This window comes from Pseudochaenichthys georgianus, chromosome 17 (assembly GCF_902827115.2).
Source record: "Pseudochaenichthys georgianus chromosome 17, fPseGeo1.2, whole genome shotgun sequence".
NCBI classification, from domain to species: domain Eukaryota; kingdom Metazoa; phylum Chordata; class Actinopteri; order Perciformes; family Channichthyidae; genus Pseudochaenichthys; species Pseudochaenichthys georgianus.
This window is the reverse complement of record NC_047519.1, coordinates 10,872,050-10,892,275: the sequence shown is the minus strand read 5'-3', so window position 1 is coordinate 10,892,275 and position 20,226 is coordinate 10,872,050. Positions and strand designations below refer to the sequence as shown.

At 40.1% G+C, this 20,226-nt stretch overlaps 1 protein-coding gene across 1 annotated transcript in view; it reads right to left on the bottom strand.

Annotated features, from left to right (window-relative positions):
- The window catches only part of LOC117462349 (3',5'-cyclic-AMP phosphodiesterase 4B-like), a 92,689-nt gene extending 75,669 nt beyond the window's left edge, over positions 1–17,020 (bottom strand). The window contains exons 1-2 of the mRNA XM_034104539.2: positions 16,949–17,020; positions 5,959–6,031 (exon numbers count right to left, since the gene is read on the bottom strand). The gene's annotated coding sequence lies outside the window, so the exon portion shown is untranslated. The remainder of the gene's footprint in view (positions 1–5,958; positions 6,032–16,948) is intronic.
- Between the last annotated feature and the right edge of the window lie 3,206 nt (positions 17,021–20,226).

The following is a 20,226-nucleotide window of genomic DNA, read 5'->3' as shown; positions in this document are numbered from 1 at the left end:
AATAATAGAAAGAACACAGCGGGTGGAAAACCACCAAAAGGCAGACATGACTTGTCTTTGTGGCAGATATTAATCTATATTTTCCATGTTAAATTGATAAACCCCCCTTTCTCTGAAATCACCCCTTAATTAACAGTCCGTTTGTTAACGTCAGTGTAGTGTTGTGACTCAATGTGAATTAAGGTCGGTGGGTAACACAAGCCAAACAGAAAACAAAACATATTAAGTATAATAAACGTGTGTTTGCCACAGAGCTTATTTTCTGCAACATTTTGAGAAACAATGGGGAAATCCCATTGATTTTTGTCGAGGGACCCCTTGTGATGCTAACTTCCGGGTCGGCCTGCAAAAATACTTCATCACTTTAAACGTCGAAAAATGATTTATTTAATGTAATTTAAGAAGTCACGATATTTAATTAAAAGTGGAAACTTTGCCGTTTATATTAGCATTCAGAACAGTGGATTCAAGCAGAAAGGAACTCTGTAGACGGGTGAATGCTGAGAGGAGTTTGTTGAGGGGGCAGAGAAAAACACACTAATTTGTGGCAGCTGAAAGATGACGTCAGTGTGGAGGCCACATGCAGGGAACCCACTGCCCTACTGTACAGAGAGGCACAGACAGAGAAAGACACAGAGAGACACTGGGACATGTTGCCACTGGGCCATGTGTCACAAACCCGTTTTAGAAAGGGGTCTGCTGTGACACCATGTGGTGTAATGCAAAAGATCATGCCTAGTCAAGTCATAAGAAAGTCATCTTTGAAGCAGATGGTTAATAAAGAAAAACACTCTTTTTACAAGCTTTCGAACTGTCATTCCTTACCTTCCTTAAAGAGATCATATTTAACATTTCTGCTCTGAAATATCTTGTTTTTTTAAATGGCTTAAGTTATGTAGGTTGTTGAATTATGTACTTGAAAAAGTTCCAAAACCGGAGTTCAGTACAGTTATAAAAGGAAAAGATGCAAAGCAAATGGTAGCCTTTAGCTTGCAGACAATCCATGCTATGGCTACCGAAATGCATCAGAGAAACGTGGATGTTTTTATGTGAAACCACTTTATTCTGTTTTTATTCCGGTTTGAATGACCTGTTCTGTTTATTTAACAGGATGAGAACACCGCGGATAATTCAGCTACCTGTTACAACCTCCTGAAGAATAAAATAATTCAAATCAGGAGAAGCTGACTGCAATGACAAACTCCCGTGACCCCACTCTTACATGTTGCCACCAAACTCTATCTTTTGTTATTGGTTTGATTGAGAGAACGCTAGTCCGGCAGTGGCCCAGTCAGTAGACCTACGGCTCACAGTCCAAGTCCCCGAACAGACCTAAATATGGAGTGTGGATTGCTACTTGGAGAGGTCCCAGTTCACCTCCTGCCCTGCCGCCCTTGAGCAAGTCACCGGACAACCCCCTTCCGCCCTCACTCCCATTGATCCCCGGGCGCTGTGCAATAACTGCCCACTGCTCCTAGTACTAGGATGGGTTAAATGCAGAGGTTACATTTCACTGTGTGTGCTCTGCATGTGTGACCATTAACCTGTTAAGCCCCAAGGTCCCCCTCGGCGGATCCTTTTTTTTTCACGACACTGTCTCAGGGGATCTTAATATTTAAGAACCTATTCATGTGTTATACCAGATTAACGGGAATAATCTCAGCTAACTGACGATTAGCCATTTTTACCAAAACAAGTCTCCTAAGAAGCATCTCAATGACCCGAGCAAAAAATGCTAACGCACTTTGGCACAGAACTCAAGATAAAAGTACCCTTATTACTTATCGTAGCTGCACATACAATATATCCGATTAAAACTGAGGTTCCACAGATCATTTAGGTATCATCACGAAGTGATCCGAACTCTTGACAGGGGAAGTAAAAACAAACATCACAACACGTACCTTTACGTAGCTTTTACAGGAGATCGTCTCACCGTAGCTGTCAATCTGATCAAAAGACTGGTTCAATGGCATTAAAACGAGAAAAAACGCAGCTGACTCGGTTAATCCATAGGTTGATAATGTTTCTGTGGAATAATTTTTTTTAATTTATAATCCATAATTCCATTTATATGTAAAGATCGGAGAGTAAAAGTTAGCTGCTAATGGTAGCCACCAGAGTTATCGCAGCTTCCGGTTTTGGCTATGCGCCAGTCACACACACACAACCAAATAAGGAGTATGTGGGAGTTCCCCTCGATTCCATTGGCTCTGACGGTTAGAAAGAGATGTCAATCAGCAAAATCGAGCAAGGAGGGCCAGAGATAGGTCAAATCCACCCAAATTACCCCAGAAGTGGGTTTTTTTGCCAAGTCTCTCTAAAAAGGTCAAAGGTCACATTTCACTTGTTTTGCATCAATCTTGATACAGGGTACTTATTATATGTTGTAGTTTGGATTCCTAAAGCTTTTTGTCTACTATCCCATCATTCAAGGGTGGTTTTCACTATAAGTAAAATTTTTATTTGGACAGACACAATAATTTACATTTTTTTTACTGTGTTCAATCTGAATTTACTTTAAAATAAAAACATCTATATTGATTCTGACACTTCTACATCCAACTCGCAGGGAAGAGAAAAAAGATTAATTTAACCCTTTTAGAAGGGAAGATATGGTCATTTGTTCTGGGAATGTCATTTTCAAGCTTGAGACCTGAAAAACAGGCTCGGGGCTTAACAGGAGAGGGTTTCATCGCTCCGATTCTATCTATTGGCAGACATGTTATATTGTGTATTTGACTGCTGTTTAACTTTGTTGTCTTATTGAATCCACTAATTTAGTGCTCAACAAAAAAGTGCTCCTTTGGTCATATTCAGCATTCACTACAGATAATATTCCCTTTCCCTTCTTCTCCCGAAGTAAATGAAAGAAGGGAAAAGTACTTTATCCACTATGAGCTTTAAGTGCTATGCCAATGTGCCAATAACACTGAGACCTAGCAAACAAATTAAGAGATTAAGAAATAATTTAGAAAAGAATTGAGGGGCCAGAGCAGATGGCGATTGACTCATGGTGACTCACTGTTTGAGTTAGCTGAAATAGCCCAATAAATAAGAGGGAGTGCCATTCTGTAAAATTCAAAACACCCACACATGCATTTAGCTAACTACCCTGTTCAAGTCACCTAGTACAACGTCCATTGGAGTATTGTGATTATGTCAGCACTTCATTAGTTAGCTATACACAAGACAGCGACATTGAGTAAAGCTTTTCAATTTGTATTTGTTTAATTATAAACAGCTGACTTGAAGAGTAACAGAAGGCCTGGCAGAATGAGCAGGATTTGGGGCACAGAGGGGGCCTTTGGTGAGTGTCACCAGTTGGCAACCTCCATGTCAACATGGCTGTGACTCCTTCAGACCACTTAGTCAGGACTGAATAAGTGTGTGGCTTTGACACACACACACACACACACACACACACACACACACACACACACACACACACACACACACACACACACACACACACACACACACACACACACACACACACACACACACACACACACACACACACACACACACACCACACACACACACACACACACACACACACACACACACACACACACACACACACACACACACACACACACACACACACACACACACACCTATTTTAGGGCTGCAATACAGGAACAAGCATAAGGCTGGGACAAAACTTCCTGAGCAATGACCCTTTTGGCTGAGCTGCCTCTCTGGAGGGTTATTTTTATATGGGGACATACTGATTCATTGGCAGGACATCAGTATTGGCCACTGTCTGCCCTATTTAAAGTAATTGGCGAGAAAGGTGATGTTCTGATGGTAGAGGAAGTTTATCTGTTTTGCCTGGCTATGTGACTTAGTCCTGTTGGTACTCCAATGTTTCTTGTTTAGAAGGTAATTGTATGACAGACTAAAGAGGGTCTTGTAAAAGTCATTCTTCACGAAAATATTTTTTCTCTCGTGAAAGAATGTTTCATTACATGTTAGACACTTTTATCCAAAGCGACTTACATACTCAATACTGTGGACATTCCCCACAGGAGAAATTTGGGGTGAAGTGTATTGCCCATGGGACACAACAACATGCTCACTGCAGTGGGGTTTGAACCTGTGACCCCCTGATCCCAACACCAAGGCTTTATCCACTGCGCCACACGCCTCCCCATAAATGTGTTTGATTAGATTCTGTTGTGCTTTATCAAAGTTAGTGTGATGAAGGGCTGAAAGAGAGCATAATATTTGTTATAATGAAGATGTATTTGTTTCCCTAGTACAAAAGAAGAATAAAACCCAGGTAAACAAAACTGAAAAACATGGCTTCTATATCTGCATAAATACGAGTAACCCACAATATGGTAACTACCAGTATGCTGGAAGAATTGGAAATGTAAATTATTACTAGGGATGCACGATAATTATCGGCCCGATAATTATCGGTACGATATTAGGAATTATGACGTCATCCTGATAAACCCGATACCAGTATTAATAGCCCCGATAATATACAATATATTTTTTGGGTAAAAAAAAGAAAAAAATCCTGCGGTGTGGGTGGATGGATGAGGGGCGCTTGTTTTTCACTCGGCTCCTCCCGTTTTGCCAGTACTGTGGTATTAGTGGTTTAGGAAGAGGGGAGTTCTTCACAAATCCAGCGCTCCCTAATACTTCGAACCTGATCAGTCACCTGAAACATCGCCATCGCTACGATGGTGTGTTAAAAGCGTACGAAGACAATAATACAATACAAAGTGTGTGTGTGTGTGTCTGCGCGCGCGTTGGAGCTATGTGCAACTCAAGGCATATGCTCGAACCGAAGCTGCAATCATGTTGCTGAGTGTGCTGACTTTTCGTACAATGTCCCACTGTCTGGCTTCCTGCATAAAGTCAAGTGCTCGGCGCAGTTGTGGCGAAATGTCGCTCCTCTGTTTTCATTTAAACAGCTCCTTATATCCGTTAGCGCAGCTAGCTAGCACCAGATGCTAACAACAACAATGCACGTAAGGTCTCTCTCTCGCTCGGACCACACATACACACACCCTCCCGGTCCTCAAGATGGCCAGTCGGTGCCTGCCGGTGAGCGTGGAAGTGTGGTCTGCCACAAGCGAGCGGCAGGCTGTCAGCATCAGCTTGTAGATGGCATTTTAAACTCGATGCGCTCTGAAACTACGGGGCGGCCGAGGTAAAAAAATACACATGCGTTAATCGCGTTAAAATAATTAGTGGCGTAATTTTTTTTTTATTATCGGTATCGGTCTTGAGAAGCAGGGAGTTATCAGTATCGGTTTCAAAAAACCAATATCGTGCATCCCTAATTATTACCATGTTTTCTGGGATTGCACTGTCTGTTATCAAATATGTTTAGAGAGATACATCATGCCATACACCAAGGATTTTCAGAGTGTGAGACTGTGGGCCTCCCCTTAGACCAAGCTAGGAAAATGTATTGTTGTTGTTAAAGGCATCAAGGGAGTCTTTCTAAGGTGTGATAATGATTCAGGGAAAAGGGTACAATGATGGCTAATGAGATTCCCTTTGAAAGAAAATCTAAATATGCAGCTTATCTCAATTGCATCAAATCGGTCTATGTTGCCATGCAGACAGCATAAAAGGAGAAATGTATATAAATGTACTTTGGACCAAGGCTTAATTTGGCAAAACATTATTATTTTTTTTATTTTTATTTTTTTTAATAACGCCAAAAAAGTTAAATAGATTTTTGGTTAGTTAAATGACTATATCTTACACCCTTTAAGTAGATGGTGATAGGCATTGTTTTAAGGTAACAGCTCCTACAAATGTCTGTACAGCGCCTTGCAGCAAGTGGTACAAATGCTAGGAGGTATGAGCCTTTATCCTAACCAATACATTGTGCTGCAGACTTTGCTGCTTATTCAGCAGCAAGGCTTCCAGTACAGAACTGAGTGACCACAATATTCCCAGCCAGACATATGAAAGTGTACTCACAGCTGAAGCTCTTCTTCTTCTTGAGCCAGTGGTAAAAAGAACTGCGGGGAACTCACGTCAGCAGACTGTCGGCCTGAAAGACGTACAATGCACGGATAGATTACAGATTTATTGGATCCCATATCACAGCAACAACAACAAAAAAGCCAATATTATGGCGAGCAGAAAAAATATGATTGATGGGCAACAAGGACCCCAGGCCCTGCAATGTTACAATTTCTAAGGGCCAACATTTCCCTCTGACAGGCTTAGGAGGGGAACAAGTATATATTTATAAGTGTTGTCAATTTATAATAATATAAATATATATATTTAACCTTGATTAATTGCATGATTGTCCATTCTTAAATTTAACTATTATTCGCAAAATAATCACACATAAATGCTTGCGTTATGCAAAATGTATGCTTATTATTTTTGCAACAATCCAAAACTAAGAAAATGTTTGGTTAATTTAATAGTCATGTTCTGCCTTGGCCGAGGGGGACAAGGGCTCCCTGCAATAGCTGTATGTTTAGCCTGCAAGTGCTATTCTTTTAGACTCAATACTAGGGATGGGTATCGTTAGGATTTTATCCTTATCGATACCGGTATTTTTCGATAATTATAGACATGATTACAAGATGTGAAGACAACAGTAATTTTATTGTAATTTATTTGTATTTAATATAACTTTTTCAATGTCATACCAAGCAGGTATGAGTGTGTTTGACAGTGTGTCTCTGGAAGGGGGGCGGTAATTAGGGGCAGTTCATAAATCCATGTAAACATGACCATTATTCAGTTAAAATGAGACGCTGCGTGCGCACCTCCTAAACCGGAAGCTCCGGTCGGCTAACCATTATAATCCGTTTATTATTTATAATTGTAATGATGGATGAAAGAGACATTGGATTAACCGTTTGTATGCCCTTGAACACAACTTTTGATCACACAACAGCAAATTTAAGACATAATTATCATCATGGCTACGTAAAGTGAAGTTGTTTACTTGATCTTTCCTGGCTGCTAGTTCAGTGAGTGTTGGTCGGACGTACAGTGATGAGACTTATACCAATTGAATCTGTGGAATCTCAGCTTTCATGTGATATGTCGTTTGTGCATATTGCATGATGTAGAAAAGATTGCTTTTGCCAATTATGTGCTAAAGTAGCCGTTAACCCTCTGGAGTCGGTGGACGCGCCGTCCAGGTGCGCATCATTTTACGTAATTAATCATATATTTTCGATTACAAGGAGTAGAAACATGATTCAGATAGCCGCGGAATCGCTGGAAGGGTAGCTTTCCAGCGGTATCTCCTGTGAGACTGTAACCAGGGCACAGCAGCCAATATGGCCGCTCAAAGCAGCTTGACTTTACACTGTGTGGGATTGGTGGATTTGTGTGTCCGTCAAGGAAATCTCGGCCGGCAGACATCATGGTCTGAAATGACCAATGGACATCGAGAAATCACTAAGGACCTACCCACCTAGTAAAAAAAAACATAAACCACGTGTCTCCCATCAGTTTACGTCTGTGTGGAGAGAGAGAGAGAGAGAGAGAGAGAGAGAGAGAGAGAGAGAGAGAGAGAGAGAGAGAGAGAGAGAGAGAGAGAGAGAGAGAGAGAGAGAGAGAGAGAGAGAGAGAGAGAGAGAGAGAGAGAGAGAGAGAGAGAGAGAGAGAGAGAGAGAGAGAGAGAGAGAGAGAGAGAGAGAAAATAGCTAAAAAAAGTTGCCGACTTCACTAGAGATTTTTTTCGCTGGCAGCACTGAAGATAGAGCCTCAGAACCTGAAGTCTTCGACTCTTCTGAAGAAGAAGAACACAAAGACAACAACAAGGATCCATTTGGACATGGGTAAGTGTAAATATTACAGTAATAGTGTACTGGCAATGTGTGGGGAATACCGCGAAAATGAACAATAGGTTTATTGATATATATTTGTTATCGATAGTCATGAACTTTTTCTTGGGACAAAATAGACTCTCCATTAGCAAACGTTTACTCTGCAAACGTTATTTTGGTGTGTAAAAGTGAGATTACATGTGTAGATGATTAAATTAATCATTTATTCGTCCCACAGCGGAGACATTTACAGTGACATGTTTTTGCCATCGATTATTTTATCATACTGTTCTGTACAGATGAGACTTTGTCATAGATTTATTTATGTGTGCCTGTTATTATTTTACCGTCCTGTACAGATGAGACTTTGTAATCAGATGTAGCCTATGTATATGTGTGTCTGTGATTGTATACTGAATGTAAAGTAACTGGAAATACGTGTGTGTGTGTGTGTGTGTGTGTGTGTGTGTGTGTGTGTGTGTGTGTGTGTGTGTGTGTGTGTGTGTGTGTGTGTGTGTGTGTGTGTGTGTGTGTGTGTGTGTGTGTGTGTGTGTGTGTGTGTGTGTGAGAGAGAGAGACTCCTTTTCCAACCTCCCACACTTTCTTTTTATGTGTGCATTGTTATTTGTGCTTGAGCAACATTTTACTTGAACTTTATTTCAATGAAATTAGTTGTAATTATTGTCCTACATTTTTATTTGTTTTACAGAGATGTTTCACAGCTGTCTGGGCCTAGTGGCCCACAGGCGGCGTTTATCCAGCAGCCACAACATCCATCTGTGCCGGCCCCCAGGTCAAGATCTACTGTGGCTCAAGGGCCTTCACCAGAGCCATCACCACCAAGGACCAGCAGACCAGCATCACTACAGCTGCCTCCACCTCCATCTGCGGCTGCCACCAGGTCAAGATACACCTCAGCACAAAGGCTCCACCACAGCCATCACCTTAAACCCAGCCAGCAAGGAGGTCTCGTATAGCACTTGTACCCTCCACCTACACAGCAACCCATGCACCATCACCCCCACCTACACAGCAGCCAGACCCACTGTCTTGGAAGACAGACAAAGACCTTGACACTGTCTTGACATTTATAATGAATAGTTGGTTGAAAGTTCTGATGTTCAATATTGTAAATAGTTAGATTTTCCAGTTTCTTATATTTATATAAATAGTTGGTTGAAAAAAACATATTTATAATAAATTGTAAAATAAGGTTGAATGCTCAATTTGTATTTGTACACATATCATGAACCTTGGTATGTAATATGAAGTCATTATTCAGTCCTAATGTATCTCAGTCCCTGCTGTGGTGAAAGTAGAGTGATAAACACTTGTTTTACTCAAAATTCGAATTACATTTTTTTCATTTTAGACATGAATTACACATTTATATACAGTGTAATTCAAATATTTCACTGCTTTTGTGATCCTAAGACTTTGGTAACCAAATCTAAAACACCAAAACATTTCGATCACATGAGTAAATGTGTGTTTTCACAAGAGTTTTGAAGATTTTCCGAAAATCGGATGTAACATTTGTGTTTTGACCATGTGTCGCACTGGAACACACCGCAAAGACTTCAGCCGACGGCCAAGAAGCACATACGAACTGCGCATGCGTGAGTGGCAATAACTCTCCTTACCAGCAGGCGGCGGTAGTGTGTATTCGTCATTCAAAAGAGGCAACAACTCGGAAGACAGACTGCGTGATAACCGAGAGAAGAAGAACAGACTGCGTGATATAAACAAACAAGAGCGTGTGCGTTCCATTTTCACTCTACAACGAGAAGCTCATGGGGCTTTCCCGAACCTGTGTCGAGAGCTGGAGTTAAATTAAATCTCAGATTTGCCTTCTTAATCGTTTGTTTGGGTCCCTCACTTCCGTTTCGCTTCTCATGCACTGATTCGCTAAGCTGAACAGCCAATCAGAGTGATTTCTTTTGCGGACTGCCTTTGGCCGACTGGTTTTCGGTCGAAAAGACTGAAAAGACAGCTGAAAAGACCCAATGGTGCGGGACACACCAATCCGAGTAGGGCGTGTCTACGCTCATCGTCGGCCTGACGCCAACCGACGCCGATAATCGGCCTGGTGTGTCCCTGCCTTTAGCCCAGTTAGCCCGTTTCGCTAGGTGTTGATTTAGACTCTTGGTGTTGGACTTCTGTTCCGTGTAGGTAAAATGGTTAATATGGTCTCTTAGCTGAGTTTCTTCCCATTAAGTGGGTATGCATCATTAATAGGTTGTTAAATGTTAAGAAGCCTTGAGACGTTGTTTCTTGCAAGATGTTGCGTCTGTCCCCGGGAGTCTCACAATAATAAGAGCGCTGTTAGGAGAGACGACGAGTGGCATTCACAGTGGCCAATCAGAGGGGTACTCAAACCGGATACGTCACACGGGAGGAGGGTTCCCAACCCACCAGAATTGTTTAAACTAAGGCAGTAGCGCAGGGGTGGGGAACCTCCGGCCCCCGGGCCGTATACGGCCCGCGAGACCATTTGGTTTGGCCCTCGAGGTAATTTATAAACACACACAAAAAAGAAAAAAATTAAAGAAATCTAGACCGCAAAATAATTAAACAAGCAAGTGCCTGTTTTTCCTGGCAACGGTCATGGTCCTTGAACACAACACGAGCCTAACGTGTCATCACGTGGTATATATCTCGTCTGACAGGGGTGCAGTGCTGACGGAGAGCACCAGAACGCCACTCCGGGACTTCAAATAATTGCAGTACCCATAAGTCCGTAGGCTACACATGCCGCAGTTTCTGCGTGGCTGTGTCTTTAGTTGAAAGCCCAGTGGCGATCTGCTCATCTGTCATACTGATCATACAGTCAATAACTTTGTTGTTATTAGCATCTGGTTAGCTAGCTATGCTAACGAATATAAGAAGCTTTTTCTCCAACCAGTGAGGTAAAGGCACATCTTTATATGATCATTATAGTTATCAAAAAACAAGAGAATAAAGTAAACAGGTATAAAATACTATATGACAGAAAAAGTTGTTATTAATAAATAAGAATACAGTTTGAAAGGAGAGTGATTTGTAAAATCTGTTTCATATGGGTTTTGAGAGATGTTTCCATAGATCTCTTCATTTTTGCTCTCAAAGTGCACCAGATTGATGCTTTCAACTTCAATATTTAAAAAAAAATCTTCCCGGGGGAGCAAGCCCCCAGATCCTCCTAGAGGAGGTTAGTTCCCCCCCCCACTTAAATCATGTCCACATGGATAGGAAACTAAATACATTGCACACATCTTGTGTCCATATCTTTCCGTTTTGGTGGTCATGCCACTCCGTGCACGTGCATGCATGCGCGAGTCATGGTGAGATATCTGGATTAAGAGGTTGCTTTTTCTTTGCACAGCATGAAAGAAAGGCCAAATGAATGTTCTGTGATTTTTAAGCAGAGGTCAATAATTTGTACGGCCCTCAGAGGATGTTGAAAAAATTGAAATGGCCCTTAAGAGGAAAAAGGTTCCCCACCCCTGCAGTAGCGTAATTCATATACCGAAAGCAGCACCATTTGTCCAGCGGCTTAACAGTATACCGATATCGTCCAATCGGCTAACGGTACTGACTTAGTACCGGTTCTCGATACCCATCCCTACTCAATACTCCAGTGATAATTCAATTGACATTGACAATAAATGCATATAACTTTAGTCTTGTCGAGAGAACCATCTGGCAGGGATTTGAAGCTGCATTTGCCATGCAAAAGTTCCTTTTGCATATTTGAGGCTTGTTTCTGCTTATCATTAACATTACTGCTCCTTTGCTTCCCTGATTTGCCAAACTACAGTGCAGGCCAAAAGTCATAATCAAAGATCATGCGCGTGTTAATCACCTTTAAAAAAAAAAACATTGCTGTTAAAAGGAATTGGCCTTAACTCAATATTATAGCATTAACTTTGAAAGCCCATATAGTTACACAATATTATATAAGGGTAAGCGAGTACTTTTTGAAACAAACGACTTGAAAGAAAGTGTGAAACTTAAACTAAAAAAGCTGCCGTTGTTTTTCTCTTCACATTAGGAACCTAGCACATTAGCGACCAAATGCATGACTGTTATTACAGTCACAGTTCAAATTACAATCTAAGAGACAAACACAAAACAATGACACCAAACACACAATTCTTTCTGCATTCGCAATCTGCCATATATATTTTTTCTATTTCCGTTTCCAATATGACCAGCACTCACCCGGTCTGCAAACCTAACAGCATGGAACAGTAATGGCGTGTATTCATCATTTGGAAGAGGAACATCAGTGTTCCGCAACAGAAATGGCAGTACAGTAACAACATCACCAGCAAAACCAGTAAGTGAGTCATCAGTCTGGAAGCCAAAGCCTGTGTATGTGGTCTGTTGTTTCAGTACTGACTGAGAATAAAAGGACAGTGGCCGCTTGAGTTCACATCACATGACATTACAGAAATGCTATGAACTATGGGCTTAAAAGGGAAGTGCACATGGGAAATTCCTTCCCAAAACAAAAACATGATAGTACATCACACCATGTAAATAATTGTCACTGTGTGACACCAAACTCCTTCACAGCTCTAAAGAATGATTTGTGCCACTGAAACAGCATTGCAAGTGCAGGAATACTTTCAGTTTCTCCTAGGGACACACAATCAGGCATGAAAACGGGTCAGGGGTGAAAAAGGTGAGAAGGATATTATCCCTCTAGGGGGGTCTGGGGGCATGCTCCCCCGGAAGAACATTTTGAATATTCCATATTTTAAAGAATCAATCTGATGCATTTTGAGATGCGTTTTTTTGCCAACCTGGGGAGAGCTGGAGAAACTTAACTTCAGCCATGAGTCAAAAATATTATGGCCTCCTTACTAAGTATTATCAGGGATGCAAACTCATCAGGTATGGAAAAGGTCACAAGGACCCGAGCCCCCCGACCCCACGGAATATCGGCTTTAAAATGAGGAATAACAGGATTTTAGCAGTCAAAACAACTAAAGCAGCAGTTAATAATAACAGAAACGCTAAAGAGTCACATCTAATAGAAATATATAAAAGCATTTATTTTAATTGTGTAGCAGTTAGTTTATAATTTTGGCAGCACTGTTGAGCATTTTGAAAATATATTGTCATGCCTCTGTGCAAGGCTTAGTCTTTCTATCTTTATGGCATCTGGTGTAAAGTAACTAAATTCATAAACTCAAGTACTATACTTGGTTACAATGTTGAGATACTTGTACTTTATTTAAGTATTTCAATGTTTTGCTACTTTGTTCTTCTTCTCCTCTACAGTTCAGAGGTAAATGGTGTACTTTGACTCCACTACATGTATTAATACCTTTAGTTACTTTACAGATGTGGATGAATGATGTGAAATCAGACTTTAGTTCCACCTGGAGTAAATCCACAATCTACCCTGCAGTATACAAAGTCATTCAAACTAGCTGCACCTTTACCAGCTTTGAGAACACTTTCATGATCAATCATTATAAAACATATCATATATATTATTCTGAAATGGACCAATCTGCACAACGACTACTTTTACTGTCGCTACTTTTACTATATTTTGATGAAAATACTTTTCTACTTTTACTTGAGGAACATTTTGAATGCAGTACTTTTACTAACAGAGTATTCCTTCCTACACTCTGGTACTTCTACTTTTACTCAAGTACAAGACCTGAGTATTTCTGCTTTTAATCTAGTACAAGATCTGAGTGCTTCTACTTTTACTCAAGTACAAGATCTATACTTATACCACCTCTGTTTATAGCCTATGAAAAAAAAACTATTAGAAAATGAAGGCTAAAGCTAACGTTAGCAGATAGTGACAATGTATGCTAGCTAGCTAGCTAGCTCGCTCGCTCAACGATGATATTGTGACAGAAAAACTTTTCAGTGCACATCACGCTCTGCCGCTCCGACAGGGAGCTCTGCTCTGAACACCTGAACGGCCCGTTCTAACAACTGTTCACCAGCGGTCCAGTCTGTACCACAGTAACTCCGGACCGCACAGTTAATATTAACGAACGCACCCGTAGGTAATGTGGCTGCTGAAGCTAGACCATCATCGCGGAGCAGCAGAGCCGACAGGCAGGAAGACTTATAATATATAAAAAAAGAACACCATGCGTGTCATGATGGCACATAACATAAGCGAATTTCGCCGAAAGGTGAGTGATTTCCATGCCTGACAATACAATAAGTATGGGGACCAGAAATTAATAGCCGGTAACATAAAATTAATATAGTTATGTAGAATTAAAAATATGTAAAGTAAAGACCATAAATAATTGGCAATACAAATCCATTTGCTTTTATCGACTTATCAATTATTGCATCTACTAGGGCTGTACAATTAATATAAATTGTATCAAAATTATTATATGGACTAGCGCAAAGCTCAAATCGCACTAAGCGCAATATTTGTCAAAATATCTCAATTAAATATTATAGTGGTAAAGTCCCGGGCACACGAAAATTATTAATTTTTATATATATTTATATATATATAATTTATATATATATTATATATTAATTTTAATAGTTTGACAGCCCTAATATATATATATATATATATATATATATATATATATATATATTAGGGCTGTCAAACTATTAAAATTTTTAATCAGATTAATCACAGCTTAAAAATTAATTAATCACCATTCGAACTATATCCAAAATATGCCATTTCTTTATGTATATTGTTGTGGGAATGGAAAGATAAATGAAAGAAGGCGGATATATCCATTTAACATACAGTATGTATGTTTATTATAAAACATTTTTCTGCATGTCAAAATGAAAGACAGCCCACACACCTATCAATCATCAAACCGTGGGGTCTTAATTCATTACGTGTTTATTTCTATCAACGGGGAGTACTTCAGGAAAGTCGACAGAGGGGGGGCGCTAGTGGAGTAGCCTACTTCGTGACCACAGTGTGAACGTTGTGATCAGCTGTTTCAGCGCAGGTCTCCAGTGAAGGGGGGAGTCTCCCTCCGCAGCCGGTTGGCGTAGTTTTGGCACAGTTCCGTTGTACAGACTGACGTTAACAGCAGCCTGTCTGTGCACGTCCGGTGATCTGACCGCCTTCTGGAAAAGCTTCACAAGCACGTCGGTACGCAAATGCGCTTTGTGACACAAGTGACGGTACGCATTTCAGATTACGCACATAACCTGCGTACCAGTTATGTGCACCCCTGTACCAGAGCCATATTATTACTATTATATGGCTCTGCCCTGTACTACAGCAAAAGTGTTCTCCGTCGGGACTTCCTGCAACAACACCACGCCGTTATCAAAGATGTTCTATTGAGAAGACGATCACAACGTGACAAAAGTTTTCAAAACCGTGGCTACTGAAATCAGTCTTACTAACTGCTGTCTGTGCAATTTACTCCGCGCGAGTTGGCAGACTTTATTTACTTAAACATCATTTTTCATGGTGGGGCTAAGCCATTTCTTGGTATGGGTGTAGCCTACCCCAGCCATACCCTGGCGCTGCCACTGGTGGCACGTATGGGGCGGGCCATTCTGCACATGCGTTAAATGCGTTAAATATTTTAACGCAATTAATTCAAAAAATTAATTACCGCCGTTAACGCGATAATTTTGACAGCACTAATATATATATATATATTTTTTTTTTTTTTTTTCTTTTTTAAATAATAATAATATATGTGCCCTTAATGCGATTTGAGCTTTGCACGACTAGTCCATATAATAATTTTGATATAAATATATATGGATAAATATATATAAATAACATTTCTTGGATAAAAATATTAAATACATTGTAACAGAGTAGCATTTGTATATTCTGATACAATAGACCTGCAGTATGCACCTTTAAGTTGCTTTGTGATTCGCCCAACAAACAGAGAAGAAGAAAAACAAAAAACACAGCATGCACTTCTAATTCACCCGCTGATAATGATTATATATTGATTATTCGATCAGCAATGGCAAGCAGGTTATCAAATTGACATCAACTGAAAAAAGTCAAAATGTATTCCTTGTTTCTCCTTAAATTACCCGACTTAATGTACAGTATATCATCCTGTGGTAGATGCCAAATACCTTATTGTGGAACTGTCAAACGGTGGTATCTTTAATATTAGTTTGAAAGGTGTTACGACTAACATTTAGAAGATGAATAGAAAACAATTAATCATCCCCAGACGCCCCTCTCACATAGATTTTAAAAAGGTCACCATTTAGTTCCTGTATTGATAGTACACACATTCAGTCCAAACTTAAATGTGATGTTGATTTGTCCTCGATGGTGAAATAAAGGGCCTGCCTAGTGCCACTTATTGGTTGACCTTATTTAACTCAAGACTTCATTGATAAATGGACAGTGATGGATTGTGGCATATAAACATAGCACTCGGTTGATGGTCCAAACATGCAGCCCTTCTATTGCTATGTTAATGCAGGTTTACATCACAATTAAAAAAAAAAATATTCACTTCTTTCCGCACCACCCAAATCGTATCTGTCCAAAACGTATAGTTTTGAAATTGATTAGCTTTTCTAGTGAGGGAAGTGGGAAAGTCTTCTATTTCCTACTGATCATCATTATTATAGCTCATCATGAGGTGCCATGAGGTCCTCATGGCAAGTGTCCCAAACGTTACGTAGGCTGTATCCAGGGCAGCACATAATTATTTCAGAAATTCAGACGAAACACAGTGGCAAAACTGAAGTCGGCTGGCAAAGGGAAGAGATGCCCACACTGCAAAGACCAGAGAGAGATGAAGAGCACAGCCTACGTACAGACAAAAAGCCTACGTGATGTGACTGAATCAAAATACCTCTCAGTGCAACTCAAGATATTTCACTGGCGATTGTGTTTCTTCGAAAATAGCTTGTGTCCAGCTCAAATGACGGAAACCTGCCACCTGCGCATAGTAAAACCTTGTTTTTTATGCAAACCTGTCGAACAACGTACTCCTTTATCATTAAGCATGATTAACTTAAGATATACTGGTCAAATATGCACACAAACATAAGACTCATATGGGGAAAACTTTAAAATGTCGCGAGAGTTTATTATGTTACTACACGATAAAAGGTCGACATAACTATATCATTTGTAATAAATGTACAACATTGTTGCTAGATATTGAGAGATATTTAAAGTATATTTCACTCGGTACGGTTAAATGCAGTCTTACCGGAGGTGTGCTCGCTGTCCCACGCGCTGATGCGGTTGTGCTGGTCCACCGTTGTCTCCTGGTCCTCTGAAGCACGCGCCCCTTTTTATCAGGCTCCATTTGTGCCATTCGCGCTCGTTCCCCTTCCCTACTCCGTAAGCGCATCGATTGGCTTTGACACCGACGACGCAAATCCTCCCGCTTACCAATGGCAGGCGGTGCCCTCCCCCTCCCTGCCTTCCCACTCTTGCTGCCGGACTGGCATCCATTTGGTTCCCCGCCAGAGAGCACTGACTGACTGTATGGATGTATTGTGCCTCGCCAGCTTTAATGGGGCTTCTGTCCTCCGGCACTCTGTCTATTATTGACTACCTGATATGTTTTTAGTTTATTGTCTCTTACAGTATAGCTATGACGTGTACAGGGCTGGCCCTATCATTTTGGTGCCCCTAGACCGGATTCTGTTTGTGGCCCATAAACATTGTGACATCACCATGTCATACAATACAAAAAACGTGTATGTTTGATCATTGTGCAATTCAACTTAAAAAGTTCAAATGTGCATAATGAGAAAACATGCAATGCAATGGTAATATAGATAAAAGCATATGTACATTGTAACGTAAGATGAGCTGAAAAAACCACCACAGCCCACTGGTTGTAAAATAACCAAAACAATTATTTAACTTTATTTGAAAACAATAAATAGTTGGTTGGTCAAGAAACTATTGACAATTGCAAATCATTAAAAATAATAAATTGTACAGTCAACATATTTAAACTATAAAAGCAACAAACTCATAGAATGAAAGGCTATTATTAAAGCCGGTATTCTGAAAATATTTAGGGCATTTTTGTTTAACTTTTAATATGTTATGTATTAAATAAACCAAAAGACACATTTAATGTTACAAGAAAACATTGGTAGCTAAGTGGGTTGAAGTATACAGGTCAGATTTCATTTTTGCAAACCTATGATTACTGTATATGCTAAGTAAATGATCACTTCCTTATTAATCATACTTTCCACTGTTTTTATTTAGTTGTTCTCTTTTGTCATATATATTGAAAATGGGGCATTTCAGACAAACATACAGACATGACGTATGCAAACATTTTAAGACTCATTTGATGAAGTGGTTTTTGATGTTGAAAGTCTATGTTAGCAAAAGATTTCAGAAATTAAAATGTAGCATTATTTGAAATGCTATGGCATATTCATAGAGTGCTCATTGTTTTTTTTAATCAACCTATGTTACTATTCTGTAGTGAAGTGGCACCCTGACCGTTGTTGTGTTTTTCTTTACATTGTGCAGCAGAAAATGTTACAATGAACAGTAATGCATTGTGTGAATTTGCATTTTGTTGTGCTAGATTGAGGTATGTTGCATTCCATTGTGATGCAGCGCTGCATTGTTCAGCTCCGGTTGTGCCATGTCCACTGTGTTGTGTGTTGCATTTGGCCGTGTGGCTGCACGGTGCATATGTTGAGGTATACGAACTGTTGAAATTGATTGTATGACAGTAACACCCAACAACTTAACATTCTGTTGTGTGCTTTATGATGAACTCTGTGTAGTGCTCAAGGCCAGATTCAGAAGTCTTATAAAATATTCTTGATGCACTTGCTGTTGCCAGGCAACAGCTGTCCTGGATTGGAAGTGAATGGGTGTCCCTGGCCTCTCTTTTTGTTCATCTCCGTCTTTGCCTTCATCTTATTTCCTCTCAAGATGTTCTTCTTTATGTTTCTTGCAGGGTGTGAGAATGGAAGTATCACCTTCAAGCAGTCTCTCTCACTCAGTAGACAGAAATGGGTCATCAAGGAGGTGTTATGGGTTTTCGGACAAGGCACAACTTCTGATTTCCTAAATGAATATTACCGATGAAACCAGGGAGAGTGGGTCTTTTTTTCTTATAGATAAGTAAGCCAGGGTTGATCAATCAACACCTTTTTTTATGGAAGATGAAGACGGCTCCTCTTCCCAGTACAAGACATCTCTGTTTTTTCTTTTGGACTTCACAAATCTTACCGTGAAATTCACCGTAATTAACTGGTCGCAATTGACAATAAAACTACTGTAAAAATAAATCTTCTACTGATTTTTTCAGTGATAATTATGTACTTATATAACAGTTTTGTACTATGATTTATGGACAGGACATGTGCAGTGTGAACCAGCACAACCCACAACAATTCAAAATCAGGTTTTTTTGGACATGGACTAAGCATTACCCATAGAATCTGCCAAGGCCAAACCCTGGGTTAACTATAACAGGGAAGGGACCTTTGGCTTTTACACGGTTCTGGGCTTGGAGATTTTTTTAAAGTACTTCAACCAAAGCCTGTCACGATCTGTCTTTATGGTGTCTTGTCTAGATCTATTTTTGGTTTTCTGTCTGCGTTTTGTCTTGTTTAAATCTGTCTGTGGTTCCCTGTCGTTAGTTGTGTGTCTAATTTAACCGATTGTGTTCACCTGGTGTCCCTGTGTTTTCTCCTCCCTCCTCACCTGTGTCTTGTTTGTATGATTAGTCTTGTGTGTATTTAAGTTCTGTATTTTCTGTCTGTCTTTGTCGGTTCGTCTTGTGTATTGGCTTGTCCTCGGTGAGTGTTCTGTGCTGTCATTGTCATTTTAGCCTTGAAATAAAGGAATTGCACGTTAATCTGCATTCGGGTCCTACCTGCTTCACACATCGTAACATTACGAACCGACAAAGACAGACAGAAAAAACAGAACTTAAATACACACAAGACTAATCATACAAACAAGACACAGGTGAGGAGGGAGGAGAAAACACAGGGACACCAGGTGAACACAATCGGTTAAATTAGACACACCAGGGAAACTAACGACAGGGAACCACAGACAGATTTAAACAAGACAAAACGCAGACAGAAAACCAAAAATAGATCTAGACAAGACACCATAAAGACAGATCGTGACAAAGCCTTTATTATTTAAGTGGTGCAGTAGATTTAAACTCTGCCAGGATTATCAGTGACAGAATGGTAATGGGGAAGATGGTACCCCACAATTTGCACAACCCAAGATGGATAAGGTTATCGAGAAGCGATGTATTGCAAACATGACCGCAAACTATGCAAATCAAGTTTCCATCCAGATGCAAACTGATAAACATGCATGCCACATGTCCACAAGCCCAAGGAATTCATTCGGCACTCATGCATTTCTAGCAATGCTTTGAAATGCATTTCAGCCGTCAGTAATCACATGATTTATCTAGAAGTTTATTATGAATCTCTACAGTAATTAGTGATTGCAATTCTCTATCAGGCATTA